This window comes from Pistacia vera, unplaced genomic scaffold, assembly GCF_008641045.1.
Source record: "Pistacia vera cultivar Batoury unplaced genomic scaffold, PisVer_v2 Contig1014, whole genome shotgun sequence".
Lineage (NCBI taxonomy): Eukaryota > Viridiplantae > Streptophyta > Magnoliopsida > Sapindales > Anacardiaceae > Pistacia > Pistacia vera.
Window position 1 is genome coordinate 49,577 of NW_022195044.1, and position 8,028 is coordinate 57,604.

Genomic DNA, 8,028 nt, shown 5'->3' on the forward strand with positions numbered 1-8,028 from the left:
ATCTACACATTGCCAATTTTTTGGAGATTTGTGATACGTTCAAGTCAAACGGAGTGTCAGATGATGCAATCAGATTGAGATTATTCCCATTTTCATTGAAGGATAAAGCTAAGGGATAGTTACTGGCACTACCAATAGGAACAATCACCACATGGACTGATTTAGCACAGAAGTTCCTGACCAAATTCTTTCCTCTAGCAAAGTCAGCAAAGTTGAGAAATGACATCACGTCATTCATTCAAGAAGAGTCAGAATCATTGTATGAGGCTTGGGAGAGATACAAAAAATTACTGAGAGGATGTCCACATCATGGGTTGCCAGTTTGGATACAAGTCCAAACATTTTATAATGGATTAACGGTGAATGTGCAAACTATAGTGGATGCAGCCTTGGGGGGAGCATTACAGAATAAGACTCCGGAAGAATCTCACGAGTTGCTTGAGGTTCTGGCAAGCAACAATTATCAAAGACCTAATGAGAGGATACAGCCAAAGAAATCTATGGGTCTTCATGAAGTTGATGCATATACAGCCATTTCAGCCCAACTGACAGCACTTTAGAAACAGTTGGGAAGTATGCAGGTAAATTCCATTCAAGCTCCTCAACTAACTTGTGATTTTTGTGCAGGTAATCACGTGAGCAGTGAATGTCAAGTAGGGAACACTTTTGCCTCAACATCGTCATCATCGAAGCAGGTTAACTACTTGGCTGGAAATCAAATGCAACCGAACAATCCGTACTCCAACAAATATAATCCTAGTTGGAGGAATCACTCGAACCTGTCTTGGGGCAATCAAACCAATAGAATTAGCAAAACAATCAATGGAATCAAAGGGCTTTGCCAAACAACCAAATAGGGCTGAACAACCAACAAGGAGACCCAAGAGTGACAAAATTGGAGGACATGTTTGAGAAGTTCATGCAAGAGACCACAGGTTTTATGAATGAGACAAGGACGAATTTCAGAAATCAGGAGGCGTCCATTTGGAATCTTGAGGTACAGATGGGGCAATTGGCTGAAAAGCTAAATGAGAGACCACAGGGTGCTCTACCAAGCAACACAGTGACGAACCCACGTGAGCAAGCAAATGCAATAATTTTGAGGAGTGGGATAGTTTTGGAAGAATTGGGGCAAGCAAGGAAAGAAGAAGAGTCACCAAAAAGAAAGGAAGAGTCTGATGAGGAAGTTGATAAAGAGATCGTAATTGATGAGAAACCAAGCAGTTCTAAGGAAGAGGAACAAAAGAGGGAAGAAAAGCAAAAGAATAAGAAGGAGAAATTGCCATTTCCCGAGATACCACTAGAGTTGGCACATCACACTCCAGCCGTGCCTTTTCCTCAGAGACTGAAGAAAAAGAATCAGGATAAGCAGTTTTCCAAATTTATTGAAATATTTAAAAAACTGCATATTAACATTCCTTTTGTAGATGCATTGCAACAGATGCCGAGCTACACGAAATTTCTTAAGGAAATCTTATCAAACAAAAGGAAGTTAGAAGATGAGGAAACGGTGATGCTCACAGAGGAGTGCAGCACCATTCTCCAGAAGAACCTACCCCTGAAGCTCAAAGATCCAAGGAGTTTTACTTTTCCTTGCATTATAGGAGACATTACTTTTGATCGTGTTTTATGTGATTTAGGTGCTAGTATTAATTTAATGCCCTTTTTTGTTTTCAGGAGATTGGGAATTGGTGAAGTGAAGCCAACAACCATGTCGTTGCAACTTGCAGATAGGTCCATAAAACATCCGAGGGGGATAGTGGAAGATGTGTTGGTGAAAGTGGATAAGATCTTTTCAGCAGATTTTGTTGTTTTGGACATGGAAGAGGATAAGGAAATTCCTCTTATTTTGGGCCGACCATTTTTTGCCACGAGAAGAGCACTTATAGATGTGCAAGAAGGGAAGTTACTATTGAGAGTTCAAGATGAAATAGTAACTTTCAATATCTTTGAGGCTATGAAGTTTCCATCCGAATCGGATTCATGTTTTGGTGTTGATGTGGTGGATAAACTAGTAGCAGAATCTATTGAAGAGAACAACCCACAATTACCTCTAGAAGCTTGTATTGCCAAATCAAAAATAGTAGAGGTAGATGACTCGGCGAGTAATGAATGTGCTAGATTGTTGGAAGTACTTCAACCGATAGATGAGAACCAAGATCGAGAATTTGAGGAATTTGATTTTGAAAAAGAGAAGGAAAAGAAAAAAAAATGAAGAACCTCGAAAACTTAAGTTGAAACCTTTACCTTCCCACCTCAAATACTATCTTAGGGAATCAGAGACCTTCCCAGTAATTATTAGTTCAAGTTTGAGCAAATTGGAAAAAGAGCGGTTGATTAGGGTATTGAGGGAACACAGACTAGCAATTGGATGGACTATTTCAGATATCAAAGGCATCTCGCCATCATTATGCATGCATAAGATACTCATGGAGGATGATATCAAGCCTAGGGTGCAACCACATCGAAGATTGAATCCTTTGATGAAGGAAGTGGTGAGAAAGGAGATGGTGAAACTCCTAGATGGGGGAATAATTTATCCTATTTTCGATAGTCCATGGGTTAGCCCGGTACAAGTGGTTCCGAAGAAGAGAGGTATCACGGTGATAAAGAATGAGAGTAATGAATTGATACCAACTAGGACGGTCACAAGTTGGAGAGTGTGCATTGATTACCGAAAATTGAATGAGGCGACAAGGAAGGATCATTTTCCACTTCCTTTCATTGATCAGATGTTGGAGAGGTTGGCAGGGCATGCCTATTATTGTTTCCTGGATGGGTATTAAGGATATAATCAGATTGCCATCGCTCTTGATGATCAAGAGAAGACGACCTTCACTTGTCCATATGGCACCTTTGCTTACCGAAGGATGCCCTTTGGGTTATGCAATGCACTAGCCACATTTCAGAGATACATGATGTCGATCTTTGGAGATATGGTGGAACGGTTTATAGAATTCATCTTTTGACAACTACTTATCCAATCTTTCTCTTGTTTTGCAGCGATGTAAGGAGACAAACTTGGTGCTCAATTGGGAGAAGTGCCACTTCATGGTCCAAGAGGGAATAGTGCTTGGTCATAGAATTTCAAAAGGCGGAATAGAAGTAGATTGAGCAAAGACAGAAGTGATTGAGAAGCTGCCACCACCATCAAATGTTAAAGCAGTTTGAAGTTTCTTGGGGCATGTGGGGTTTTACAGACAATTCATCAAGGACTTTTCTAAGATTTCTAAACCCCTGTGTAATTTGTTGATTAAAGATGTTGCTTTTGATTTTAATGATGAATGCATGCATGCCTTTTTAACTCTAAAAAAATTATTAGTATCTGCACCTATTATTGCAGTTCCCGATTGGGGACTACCATTTGAATTGATGTGCAATGCTAGTGATTTTGCTCTAAGAGTAGCGTTAGGATAAAGGAAAAACAAAGTGTTGCATGTAATTCAGTATGCTAGCAAAACATTCACTGATGCATAATTGAATTACACACCACTAAAAAGAATTGTTGGCTATGGTTTTTGCTTTTGACAAATTTCGTTCATATTTGTTAGGTGCAAAGGTGATAGTCTATACGGACCATTCGGCACTCAAGCACTTATTGGCAAAGCAAGAAGCGAAGCCTTGGCTGATAAGATGGATCCTATTGCTTCAGGAGTTTGAGTTGGAAATTCAAGATAAGAAGGGGTTAGAAAATGTGGTGGCAGATCACTTGTCAAGGATTGAGAGACCAATTCAGGGAAATGAAGAGGAAATTCCAATTAGAGAAACATTTTCGGATGAGAAATTGATGAGAGTGGATGAAGCACCATGGCATCTAGATTTTGCGAATTATTTGTCATCAAGGGTGCTCCTAATTGGAATGACTTTCCAACAAAAGAGGAAATTCTTCTAAGATTTGAAGTATTACTTTTGGAATAGCCATTTTTGTACAGACATTGTACTGATCAAATGATACGTAGATGTGTCCCCGAAGAGGAAATGGAAAGCATTTTACGGCATTGTCACAAGAGGGAAGTGGGTGGCCATTTTGGAGGAGCAAGGACAGCAGCCAAGGTTCTTCAATCTGGGTTTTATTGGCCAACCCTTTTTAAGGATTCTTTTTGAATGGTTCAGGAGTGCGATAAATGTCAACGGAGTGGTAATATTTCAAAAAGGGATGAGATGCCATTGAACAACATTCTTGTGGTTGAGCTATTTGATGTGTGGGGGATTTACTTCATGGGTCCCTTCCCAAATTCTTTTGGGAACACATATATTTTGGTGGCGGTAGACTACGTATCAAAGTGGGTGGAAGCAGTTGCATTGCCGTCTAATGATGCTAGGGTAGTGATTAATTTTGTGAGAAAGAATATTTTCTCAAGATTTGGACTACCAAGGGCAATCATTAGTGATTGAGGATCGCACTTTTGCAATAGGCAATTTGACGCTCTGCTGGGAAAGTATGTGGTAAAACATAGACTTGCAACACCTTACCATCCACAGACTAGCGAGCAAGTAGAACTATCAAACAGAGAACTGAAGGGAATTTTAGAAAAGACAATAAATGCATCTAGGAAAGATTGGTCATGGAAATTGGATGATGCATTATGGGCATATTGAACTGCATTTAAGACTCCGATTGGAATGTCTCCATTCAGGATGGTCTATGGGAAAGCATGTCACTTGCCGGTAGAACTCAAGCATAAGGCATACTGGGCAGTCAAGCAGCTAAACATGGACTTAAGAGCTGTTGGGGAGGAAAGGATGCTGACTTTGAATGAACTCGATGAGTTCCGTCTCAAAGCATATGAGAATGCTCGAATTTACAAAGAGAAGACAAAAAGGTGGTATGACAAGCATATCAGGAAGAAGAACTTTGAAGTGGGTCAGAGAGTGTTGTTGTTCAATTCTAGACTTAGGCTTTTCCCCGAAAAACTTAAGTCTAGATGGTCCAGACCATTCACAGTTACAAGAATTCACCCATCTGGAGTGGTGGAAGTTTCACATGAAGAAAAGGGTACTTTTACAGTCAATGGATAGAGATTGAAGCCATACATTGATGGGGTGATGAGTTGCAAGTCCATCCCGGTCCGGCTCGACATTCTGACTTGAAGAATTAAGAGAGTCGAGCTTTCGATTATAAACAAGCGCTCCTTGGGAGGCAACCCAAGTGTTTTCATTTATTTATCTTTGTGATTGTTTTGTAGTTGTTTAGCTTTTTTTTTTTTTTTTTTTTTTTTTTTTGAAGTTTACTTGGTGTGTTTTGGATGTTTTAGGTGAAATTGCAAATCAAGGTGGAAAACAAAATATTCCAGTTTTCACTGCGGCAAAGCGATTTTTGAATATCTTGGAAGGCGAAAGGTTCTAGACCTCGCCATGGCAAAAATTGTTCTTCGCCGCGGTACCATTCTCTCGGTAATTTTTCGCCGTGGCAAAGGAAATGTGCGAAATTGAATAAGGGAACTTTGTTGCGGCAAAGATTGTTCGTCACCGCGGCGCTGTATTCTAGGTAATGTTTCACCACGGCGAAGAATTTTTCTTCACCGTAGCGAAACTGGGTTGAATTAGGGTTTGTGATGAAGAACTTCGCCGCGGCGAAGTCTGCTTTCTATAAGTATCTACTTTCTTTCTTCATTTTTCACGCAACTTTTCAAATCCATTTGAGAGAAAAAATTTCCAACTTCAATCCAAAGCCTTCCCAGTGATTTCCCAACCAAATTTCTCACTCCTTAACCCTCCTAAACACCAAAACAACTCATTTCAACAACAATCTTTGCGAAAAATTCACGAAATTTTTGAGTTCAAGAAATTTGGGGTTTTGCAATCTGGACTGATTTTGGCTAAATTGGTGGCGAATACTCCTTAGTGTTGGTAAGATTTCACATTCTTTAAGCTTTTTATCTCAAAAATTTCGAGTTTTGATTTGTAGATCTGAAAATTTTTATTGTTGGTTAAGTTGTGGAATTTTTGTGATTGTGAGTGTTGATTTTGTTTGAGAAGGGTTGATTGTGCATTGTGTGATATTGAGGAGTGTGGGTTTTGAATTTTGGAGTGTTTGGTTGAATTTGGAAAAATTGTAGTTTGGGGGTCTAAGTGCGAATTTTTGGAAGTGTTATCAATTTTTGCAAGATTGAATTGGTTGTCGTAGGACACTTAGTTTGAATTTTTGGGTTGCATTGTTGAGTTGAAGTGTAGTTTTGAAAAAAAAAATGCCTCTCAAAGTCAAGGTACCATCCAAGGGCAAGGGAAAAGGAAAGAAAGTAGACGACCGGTTTATAAATGAAAAGGCTCAGAAAAACTATGAGGCAGCAGCAAAAAGGAAAGACAAGGGATTTATCCCTAAACGTGGACTGGTTGCAACCCAGGCTGATGAGTGGAGTCAAGGGAGAAGTTAGGAGGACTTTATGAGTGAACCCACACATGCAGCTGTGGAATCACTGGTGAGAGAGTTTTATGCCAACCTCCCTGAATGTGATGAGGGGGTTGTTTTTGTGAGGGGTATTGATGTGGTATTGTCATCAATGATTTCTATGGCTTACCTCAGATTGACCGTGATGAATATGAGGAGTTTAGGAAGACATAGAAAAGGGATGAGGTGATTCTTAGGACCATAGCGAAACTAGATGCCTCTTAGGATATTTCAAAGAAGGGCAAGAAAACCATTAAGGGGACTAGTTTAACACCAGTGGCTCAGTTGTAGTAGTATTTTATTTGTGCTAGGATGATGTCGGAGACGCACTACAGTACAGTGACGTATGAGAAGGCACTTTTGTTGTATTCTATTGCCATAGGAAAAAGAATGGACGTAGGGAACATCATCCTGACGAGTATCCAACTTGCAGCCAAACCAGGGTGAGGCAAATTTTCGTTCCCACAACTCATTACAGAGTTGTGCACTAAAGCAAGAATCGAGGTACAGGATGATAAGCCACTGATCCATGCTGCCCTAGTCCTCGACACAGCTTACTTCCGCAAACATCTTGCGCCTCAACCAGAAGAAGGGCCCAGATCAGGCACCAAGAGAAGGAGAACAACAGCAGTGCCATCGCATCCGGTTCAATAGTCCCATTGAGAGAAATGATGCAGAAAATGTGGGTTAGATGAAAAGACTGGAGCGACATCACGGGTGGCTAGCAGAGCAGACCAGGAAGACACATGAGCTGCAACTGAGCTACTGCAACAACTTCGGGATTGATACTTCAAAAAACCAGTGGGAAGACTAGGATTCAGATGAGTGGATAGGCTCCGATTCAGAAGAGGATGATGCTGAGGAAGAGGAGGAGGCCGAAGAATGAGCACTTGAGCACCTGTTTTAGTTTCGTCATTTTTATTTGTTTTAGTTGTTTCTGTTTTTCTTTTATTTTGAACATTGAACTTAGTTGATATTTTTGTTTTGGATTGTGCTAGTTGTTTCATTTTTGTTTTAATTTCTGGTTGATGTAAAGACGAGATTAGGGTTGTAATACTTTCATATTAGTCAGTGGATTTTTCTAACATAGTGGACACCACCGTTTTCAATTGTTTTTACATAATTTGGGTGATGAAAAAGCTGAGGATCGGGTGTGCACACTGTTGAGTAGAACTTTAACTTCACGGATTAATTAGGGAACTATCTCACACCTTTTTCTATTTTGTTTTCTATTCCTAATTGTGCATAATGTGAAATTGGGGACAATGTCATCTTTAGTTTGGGGGTAGGAAAAATTTGAAAATTTTTTTATTTTTGTTTCAGTTACGTTTGTGTTTTTGTTGTGGTTGCCAATGATGAATTGCATAAGTCCATGATGAGACTACGATTGTTGGGATTTTATTGTTGGAAAATGTTAAGCATTGCTTCAAGTTTATGTTTATTGACTGAATTTTGATTGAGGTTTGTTGAGTGGTTCAACCACCATTTTCATTTATTTCGGCATGCTTAGATTCATTTTATGTGGTTAGGTAAAGTTTGATAATGTTGGTGGACTATAGAACCTAGTAGAGAAGTGCTTGAGGAGAAATCCTAGGAATAGACATTGTTGAGGAAATGATTTAGGCATTTTTCAGAACGTT

At 39.7% G+C, this 8,028-nt stretch overlaps 1 non-coding gene across 1 annotated transcript; it reads right to left on the reverse strand.

Annotated features, from left to right (window-relative positions):
• Nucleotides 1-209: 209 nt before the first annotated feature.
• Nucleotides 210-316, reverse strand: LOC116116145. The gene has a single exon (XR_004125772.1). It is a non-coding gene; the product is annotated as a small nucleolar RNA R71 (small nucleolar RNA).
• Between the last annotated feature and the right edge of the window lie 7,712 nt (nucleotides 317-8,028).